The 8,302-nt window shown below is 33.6% G+C and overlaps 1 long non-coding RNA gene across 1 annotated transcript; it reads right to left on the bottom strand.

The window, feature by feature from the left end:
* Positions 1-2,470: 2,470 nt before the first annotated feature.
* LOC111903622 (uncharacterized) lies at positions 2,471-3,319 on the bottom strand. Its single transcript, XR_002854230.3, has 3 exons — positions 3,131-3,319; positions 2,851-2,963; positions 2,471-2,770 (listed from the first exon to the last, which is right to left on the bottom strand). It is a non-coding gene; the product is annotated as an uncharacterized LOC111903622 (long non-coding RNA).
* Positions 3,320-8,302: the final 4,983 nt, after the last annotated feature.

Here is an 8,302-nt window from a genome sequence, read left to right as displayed (position 1 = left end):
GCCGGGTATGCCACTTCCATTCTAAATTTGGTTCGAATTAGTTTTATCTTCTTAATCCAAAATAAAAAAAAAAAAAGGGGTTGGGGTAGGATTCAAACTAGGGTCTCACGTGGAATTAACCATGCTAATTAACATCCGGCCGGAAATGTCTCATCCGATTTTGTTGTGTGTGCTATTACCTTTATACACTTTCATTTTTCAATTATTATTATTATTATTATTATTATTATTATTATTATTATATTTTTCAATATTTTAATCTTAAAACTTTTTTTTTTGGATCATTTTGTTTTTACATATTTAAAAACAAACAATTAAAAATAATACTAATAGTACTAATAATAATATTTATAAAAATACTGATAATATATATTAATGGTAACGAATGTGTTTAACACACAAATAAACAACAATTGAAAAAAAACTACACTTAACACATCAATAATAAGTATATAATTTATTACCCCGAAACGCAAAAATAACTATTTAAGAAACAAAGAAACAAACAATCATATAAAAAAAAGAACTACATTTAACACGTCAACAAGGTGAAATAATTTACGTTTAATTTATAAATTAAATAATGAAAAAATATGATAATTAGGGGAAATATGTATATTTGTATAAGTATGTATGTTTATGTATATGTATGTGTATATTTATGTGTGTATGTGTATGTGTATGTATATGTATGTGTATTTGAATGTGTATGTGTATGTATATATATATATGTTTATGTGTGTATGTATATATATGTATGGGTGTATGTGTGTATATGATGATGATGGTGGTGGTGGTGATGATAATGATGATGATGATGGTGGTGATGGTGATGGTGATGGTGGTGATGATGATGGTGATGATGATGATGATGATGATGATGGTGATGGTTATGGTGATGATGATAGTGGTGGTGGAGGTGATAACGATGGTGATGATGATGGTGATGGTGATGGTGATGGTGGTGATGATCATGGTGATGATGATGATGATGGTGATGGTGATGGTGATGGTGATGGTGATGGTGATGGTGATGGTGATGGTGATGGTAATGATGGTGATGGTGATGGTGATGGTGGTGATGGCGATGGCGATGGTGATGGTGATGGTAATGGTGATGGTGATGGTGGTGGTGGTAGTGGTGATGGTGATGGTGATGGTGGTGATGTTGATGGTGATGGTGATGGTGATGTTGATGGTGATGGTGATGGTGATAGTGATGGTGATGATGATGATGGAGATGGTGATGGTGATCGTGATCGTGATGGTGATGGTGGTGATGGTGATGGTGGTGTTGGTGATGGTGATGGTTATGGTGATGATGATGGTGGTGGTGGTGGTGATGGTGGTGTGATGGTGATGGTGGTGATGGTGATGAGGGTGATAATGATGTTGCTGATGGTGATGATGGTGATGATGGTGGTGGTTGTGATGGTGATGATGGTGATGGTGATGGTGATGGTGATGATGGTGATGGTGATGGTGATGGTGATGATGATGATGGTGATGGTGATGGTGATGGTGATGATGATGGTGGTGTGATGATGGTGGTGGTGGTGGTGATGGTGATGGTGATGGTGATGGTGGTGATAATGATGATGGTGTTGTGATGGTGATGGTGGTGATGATGATAGTGGTGTGATGATGATGATGGTTGTGGTGATGATTATTATGGTGGTGGTGGTGATGATTATGATGATGATGATGGTGATGGTGATGATGATGATGGTGGTGACGGTGGTGATCGTGATGATGGTGAAGATGATGTTGATGATGGTGATGATGGTGGTGATGGTGATGATGGTGGTCATGGTGATGATGATGATGGTGGTGATGATGTTTATGATGATGGTGGTGGTGGTGATGATGATGATGATGATGATGGTGATGATGGTGGTGGTGGTGATGGTGGTGGTGGTGGTGGTGGTGACGATGATGGTGGTGGTGGTGATGATGATGGTTGTAGTGGTTGTGATGGTGATGATGATGTTGATGATGGTGTTGGTGGTGGTGGTGGTGGCGGTGGTGGTGATGATGATGATGATGGTTGCGATGGTGATGATGATGATGGTGGTGGTGGTGATGATGATGATGAGGATGGTGATGGTGATGATGGTGATGATGATGATGATGATGTTGATGATGGTGATGATGGTGATGATGATGATGATCATGATGATGATGATGATGTAGGTATACGTGTTTGTGAGATGTATGTGAACGTATTCATAAGCATTATATTGTTAAACCAGTAAACAAGTAATGGACATTTGATTTAGGGCTAAAACCGAAATAGCCAACAAATGATACAAAACGAAACAAACCTAGTTCAATCAACACAAATTGATTTAAGGCTAAAACCGAAAAACAAACAGAAAATCAAGCCTGGTTCAAGATTATAAACTAATGACAACAAAGAGAATTACCAACTTAAAGCCATCCAATATAGAGTGAAAAGCAGAGAAAAACATAACCCTAATTTTGTTTGAATTCGTTTGGAAATGCAATCAACATCCTTAATTATAGACATTTGTGATAAAGGGGGAAAATTACAAATCAAGATTACTGATTTCTTGCTATGAATCATAAAAGCTTCTTAAAAAGTTTTTAATTAAGACTTTAGAAAGCGTTAAATTGATTTTGCATCAATATGGATTTTGAGAAACTTACAGATGTCAAACGGGATTTACTATTTTTCTTCTAGTAAAATTCAAGCCGGAATCCAAAATTGAACGTCAAAACCTTGGTTTTTGTAGCAATGGCAGGTGGCCTCGAATGAGACAATAGTCAATAGCATCTCTATGTAATCAGTATCAGTTGACAAATAAAAAACCTAAAATTGAAACTTACTGAGTAAGTGAGTAAGCGTCCAGTGGTGTTTACATATAGAAAGGTGTATATCGAAGTAAGAGGCCATCGTTGTCTGGGATCTTCCAAGTGCATTCAAAGAAAAAATAAAAAGCCTGTAGATAATGGAGAAGAAGTAGGAGATGTGAGCATAAAGAGAGCGAGAGAGATTTAGTAAATTCCTATACCAGTAGGGATTTCTCTAGTGAGTTTTGTTATTGAAAAGCCCAATCAAAAGTTGAAGTAAACCTAGAAATTTGTGAAAACAAAAATTAAAACATACATTGGATGGCTTTTATTCAAAGGAGAAAATGTTCTCAATTGATTTGTGGTCCATGATTATGAGAAGCTTGAAGCAATTTGAAACAAATGTTGAAACAATTAAAGCAACTAGGTTGAGATTGAACTCTTATGTAGACGGGACAATTACACAATGAAGAAGGAGATGCGATGAAGGAAGAACATGGGGTGGATATGGCAGTTTCTATGGTTGACGAAGAAGATGGAGCCAGGAGCAGTTGAAGTTTAAGGAGCAGGAATACATGAATAGTGGAACGATCAGAAATTAGGAACGTGGGAGAATGAGGAAATTGAAAAAAATAAAATAAAAGCCGGGAGCAGTTTCAAAAGACAAGAAATTATTATTTTTGTAACTTTTACCTTCTTATAATTCAAAAGACCAAATATTAGACAAACACTTTTTAAAACTAACTTTTGACTTTTGTCTCCTTAAAAGTTAAAATCAAAATGTTCTTTTGCAAAAAGAACTTATCGCTTTAAATAACAATCCCAAACACCCCCAAGTGGTTTGTGGCTTAGGTAGGGTTGCTATTTAATCAGATTTACTTGTGTTTAGTCTTAGAAATGGAGCGAGGATTGACCCTGATCCGATCCAAACCCTTAAGAATTATATGGGTTTGAATCATAGTTTTTGATTCTTTTACCCGTTAACGACCAATACCTGCTAACTCTTATATTAATTATAACCAAAACATATAAGGTTTGGTTTAATCAATTTCCGATTTAGTTGGTACAGTTGATAGTTACATCTAATAACAATCATTAAAAAAATTAAAATTTCAAATTGATAACAAAAAGGCAAATTTCGAACACTAAATAAAGAAATCTTACAATATCAAACAATGGGTAAATTACATCAATCCACGAATTGCAAAAACGTATGTTCAGTTCTTATTTTAAAAAAATTAACTCGGACCATCCCTTGTGTGATTTAACTTTGCACGCTTCATCCCTAAAAGATAATTTTGTTGCAAACTTAGTCCATGCTAGGTTTAAAATTACCATAATACCCTAATGTTTTTATTTTTCAATTAATTTGATTTTGAATTAAAAAAAAGTCCACTTCCTTTCACTTTCCCCAACCCATCCACCCATTCTTCACTACTAATGATCAGTGAGAAAAACACACAAATGCATACAATCACTCTTCTCCATCTCTCCATCTCCTGCGATTATCTTTTCCGTATGGACCATGACTATGATATCCGTCAGTCCCCTATCCATCTTTGTCACTGCTATCATGTGGGTTGTGGCTTATGTTACTCTTCTTTAAATCCAAGATGTCGATGGAGATGTTGTCTGAAACAAATAGGATGAAAGTCCAGATCAATCGTATTACAGAGGGGGAGAGGCGGTTGTCGGTAGGTTCTACATAGAGATGGAGATGTTGCCGCCACCTAGGGTTTCAAATCAAGCTCCACTACTTGTTTAGGGATCAGTAACACATGAAATAAAGTGTGCAAGATGAAAGGGTGGTTGTCGGAGATCTGATTCTTCACGTTTGGTGGATGTCAGCATCATCGATTTGAGGTTCCAATATAGCAGCGAGATTCGGAGTGACCACCAATGTGTCTATTGTTTGCTTTTTATTCAAAAATAGTTTCGAAACACAAGATTTAGCAACAGAAGACTTTAATATTTTTAACATAAAACTAGTTTATAACCCACCAAGGATCTTCTTGCAAAGTTGGAAAGTAAACAACAACCAAAGAGGAAGAAGAGTATAACAACCTTTGTAGACTTTGAATCCTCAAGGGAATGTTTGGAAGTTGATGAAGAATGTATTAAACTTTGAGACACCAACAATAATCCTACTTGATGATGATGCTAGTCATTAAACTCTTAAGCTTTAAGTTCATAACCAAAGTATGAACTTAAAGAGAGCAAAATGCAAGGGTTCTTTCAAGTGTAAAAGCAAAAACAAGAGAGTGGGTATTCCAAGCATACTCACAGTTTTGGATAGTAAAAAGGTAAAAAATGAAAGCCTTTCATGCACTCTTTTAAAGCTAAAACAATACACATGGTTCCTTAACCAATTAGGCACTCATGTCATAAAAGGAACTTGTCCCCCATACCTTTAAAAACTAGCCATGCTTTTTATTAAACAAATCAAAAGGTAATGCTTCTTTTATTTTTTTCCTTATAAAGATAAAAAAGATGACAATAGTTTATAAATTATTAAAACTTCTTTTATAAAATATAAACTTTGGGTTTTGGCTAAAAGACAAAAGTCTTTCTAGTCCAAAATAATATACATGAATTAATAAATTATACTATATGATATATTATGTTACTTGCTAATAATCAATTATTATTTCGAAGAAACAAATAATTTTCAATTAATTATAAGAGTTTATTGAATATTTATTAAAATCAATTTCTAATAAATAATGAATTGTATCAAGTTGTTGTTAGTGTCACCCATTAGTTCATATGTTAATTAGCAATATCATTTTAATATGACTATTAAGCATACAAGATCTTTCAATCTCCCACTTGCGGAAGACTCATATTAGATTAATGTAGACAGTAGTGAACGTCTAGCAACATTTTGCTGCCCTGACAACATATGACTTTGTGCCATTCTACCAACATCCAATTCCCATAAGCTTAAAGCTATAATCGGTGTATAAAGTAAGTTTATCAGTTATCCCTTTGTCACATATATCATGTTGAATATGAGATACAAATCACGATCAATCTCATTAAGTGCTCAGCTTTTGGTAAGGCACCTTAGATGTCTAACTTTCAACACATAAGAGGAACAAATCCCATCTTGACTACATAAGCCTCTTGCATAGTTCAAACCATACCTGAAAATGGCTTTTATAACTGCCCGATTAACGATCAACATTTGACCAAATCAAAGTACAACACTCCCTACACTTAAGTCCTACTATTTATCTAAGGTGTTAAGGATACAAATATATTAACTTTCAAGCAAGTATCACTCATGATAGCGATCCATGAGGTGATCTTGATGCTGATTAGTTTAATACTAATTCTCCGACAAGTACCTATGAAACTTGCTTACAACCCATTGCCTACCTTCATCCGGTGAAAGTCAACCAATCCAATTCATATTAGTCATACTTCATAATTGCTCCCAAAATTATAAACGACTATGAAGTTTTAGAATAATAAGATCATTCATGGATTAATCATGTTAATATAGCACACAACAAGTATTGATGTTATGATCATATCTCAGTATTCATACTTATCTTAAATGAAGGACTTTATTAACGGATTCGACTAAACTTAATTTGTGTGAATTTTGTGAGTACTATCGTCTCCATATTTGACTTTACTCTAGGTATAGTTAAATATCTTGGAGTATATGATTGGTGCTCTTTTGTGACATAGAGTCTCTTAGCTCGATTAAGTATACTCTCGAATTCACAAAGATTTCTATGTGATTCTTGAATCGCAGAAATCAACATAGTTTTTCATTAAAATCACTCATCCAATCATATTAGATTTCAACTTCAAAAGTATTGTATTATTATTTTGTAGTAGATTGTGTCATTTTGTTTTGCTTGGACCTCATTCCAAATAAACTTACTCTTCATCCCACAATGAATTCATAGTCCAATTATAATTCATAATTATCTATATTTGCTTAAAAATCAGAATCTTATGTAGCTCTTTACATGAATATTTTATTATAAACTAATTGTCTCATATGCATTCTCTAAGTTCTTCTAAAGTACTCTTAGAATGTTCCTATAGTCATCCGGTGACATAACAATGCATTCAATTTGTGTTAGCTCGATTAAGTATACTCTCGAAGTCACAAAGATTTCTATGTGATTCTTGAATGGCAGAAATCAACATAGTTTTTCAATGAAATCACTCATCCAATCATATTAGATTTCAACTTCAAAAGTACTGTATTCTTATTTTGTAGTAGATTGTGTCATTTTGTTTTTACTTGGACCTCATTCCAAATAAACTTACTCTTCATCCCACAATGAATTCATAATCCAATGATAATTCATAATCATCTATATTTGCTTACAAATCAGAATCTTATGTAGCTCTTTACATGAATATTTTATTCTAAATTAATTGTCTCATATGCAGTCTCTAAGTTCTTCTAAAGTACTCTTAGAATGTTCCTATAGTCATCCGGTGACATAACCATGCATTCAATTTGTATATTATGATGTGCTCATAGCATGAACATATACCATGCCTTCTGCATAATATGGCATAGATGATGGATTCATTTTCCAAGCAAATCGACTATAAATCATTTCAAATAGCTTAAACTTATGAGCTAGGTCCTTTTGAGGATCGCTCAAAATTTAGTGTCATGTGACAATGTCAAGATTCCTCTAAAATAATTTTATATCTTGATATATTTCCAGATGTATATTGTCAATATATGCATAAATACATACAACTTTTAACTTTCATTTTATCTATCTCTATAGATTTTACATTCCAAGAATGTATTTTGCTCTTCCTAAGTCTTTCATTTTAGAATTACATCCCGAGTCATGCCATGGTCAGAATGTAATTTCTCTTGATTAGGTATTTCACATTCATAAAAGATTAGGAATGTCACTATTCGCCCACTAGTTCTTAGTAAACACACATGTTCTATTCATTTTGATATAAAAGCATACCTTGTGCTTTTATATTAAAATGATGATTACAACATTGAGATGTTTTGCTTTATATCCACAAGTGGATCTCAAGATTTACACATTTTGTTAGGATAACATGGATTAAGAAAACCTCTAGGCTAATGTATATAGATATATTCTAGTAGATGTCTATTAAGAAAAACAGTCTTTCTTGAAATCTATTTGCTATATCTCATCTTGAGAATATGAATTTATAATAAATAATATCCTTGTTGATCTAATCATAGCTACTTGTGAAAAAGTTTTGATCATAGTCAATGACATGAGTATGAGAAAATCCTGTTATAACAAGTCTTGCTTTAAATATGTATGGTTCTCCATGTAATGTATTCTTTCTAGAAGAATCATTTACTCCTTCTAGCCTTGCTATAAAGAGGAAGTTCAATCTAGACAATACTTGATTATCATACATGGATTACATCTCATGTAAATGACTTTAAGTCATTAATCGGATTCGAGATCTGACATAGCATCTTGGTATTTCATGAATTTTCCAGAAA

The sequence above is a fragment of the Lactuca sativa genome, chromosome 8 (genome assembly GCF_002870075.4).
Source record: "Lactuca sativa cultivar Salinas chromosome 8, Lsat_Salinas_v11, whole genome shotgun sequence".
Lineage (NCBI taxonomy): Eukaryota > Viridiplantae > Streptophyta > Magnoliopsida > Asterales > Asteraceae > Lactuca > Lactuca sativa.
Note: the sequence above shows the minus strand (reverse complement) of the source record. Positions and strands in the feature narration are given on the sequence as shown.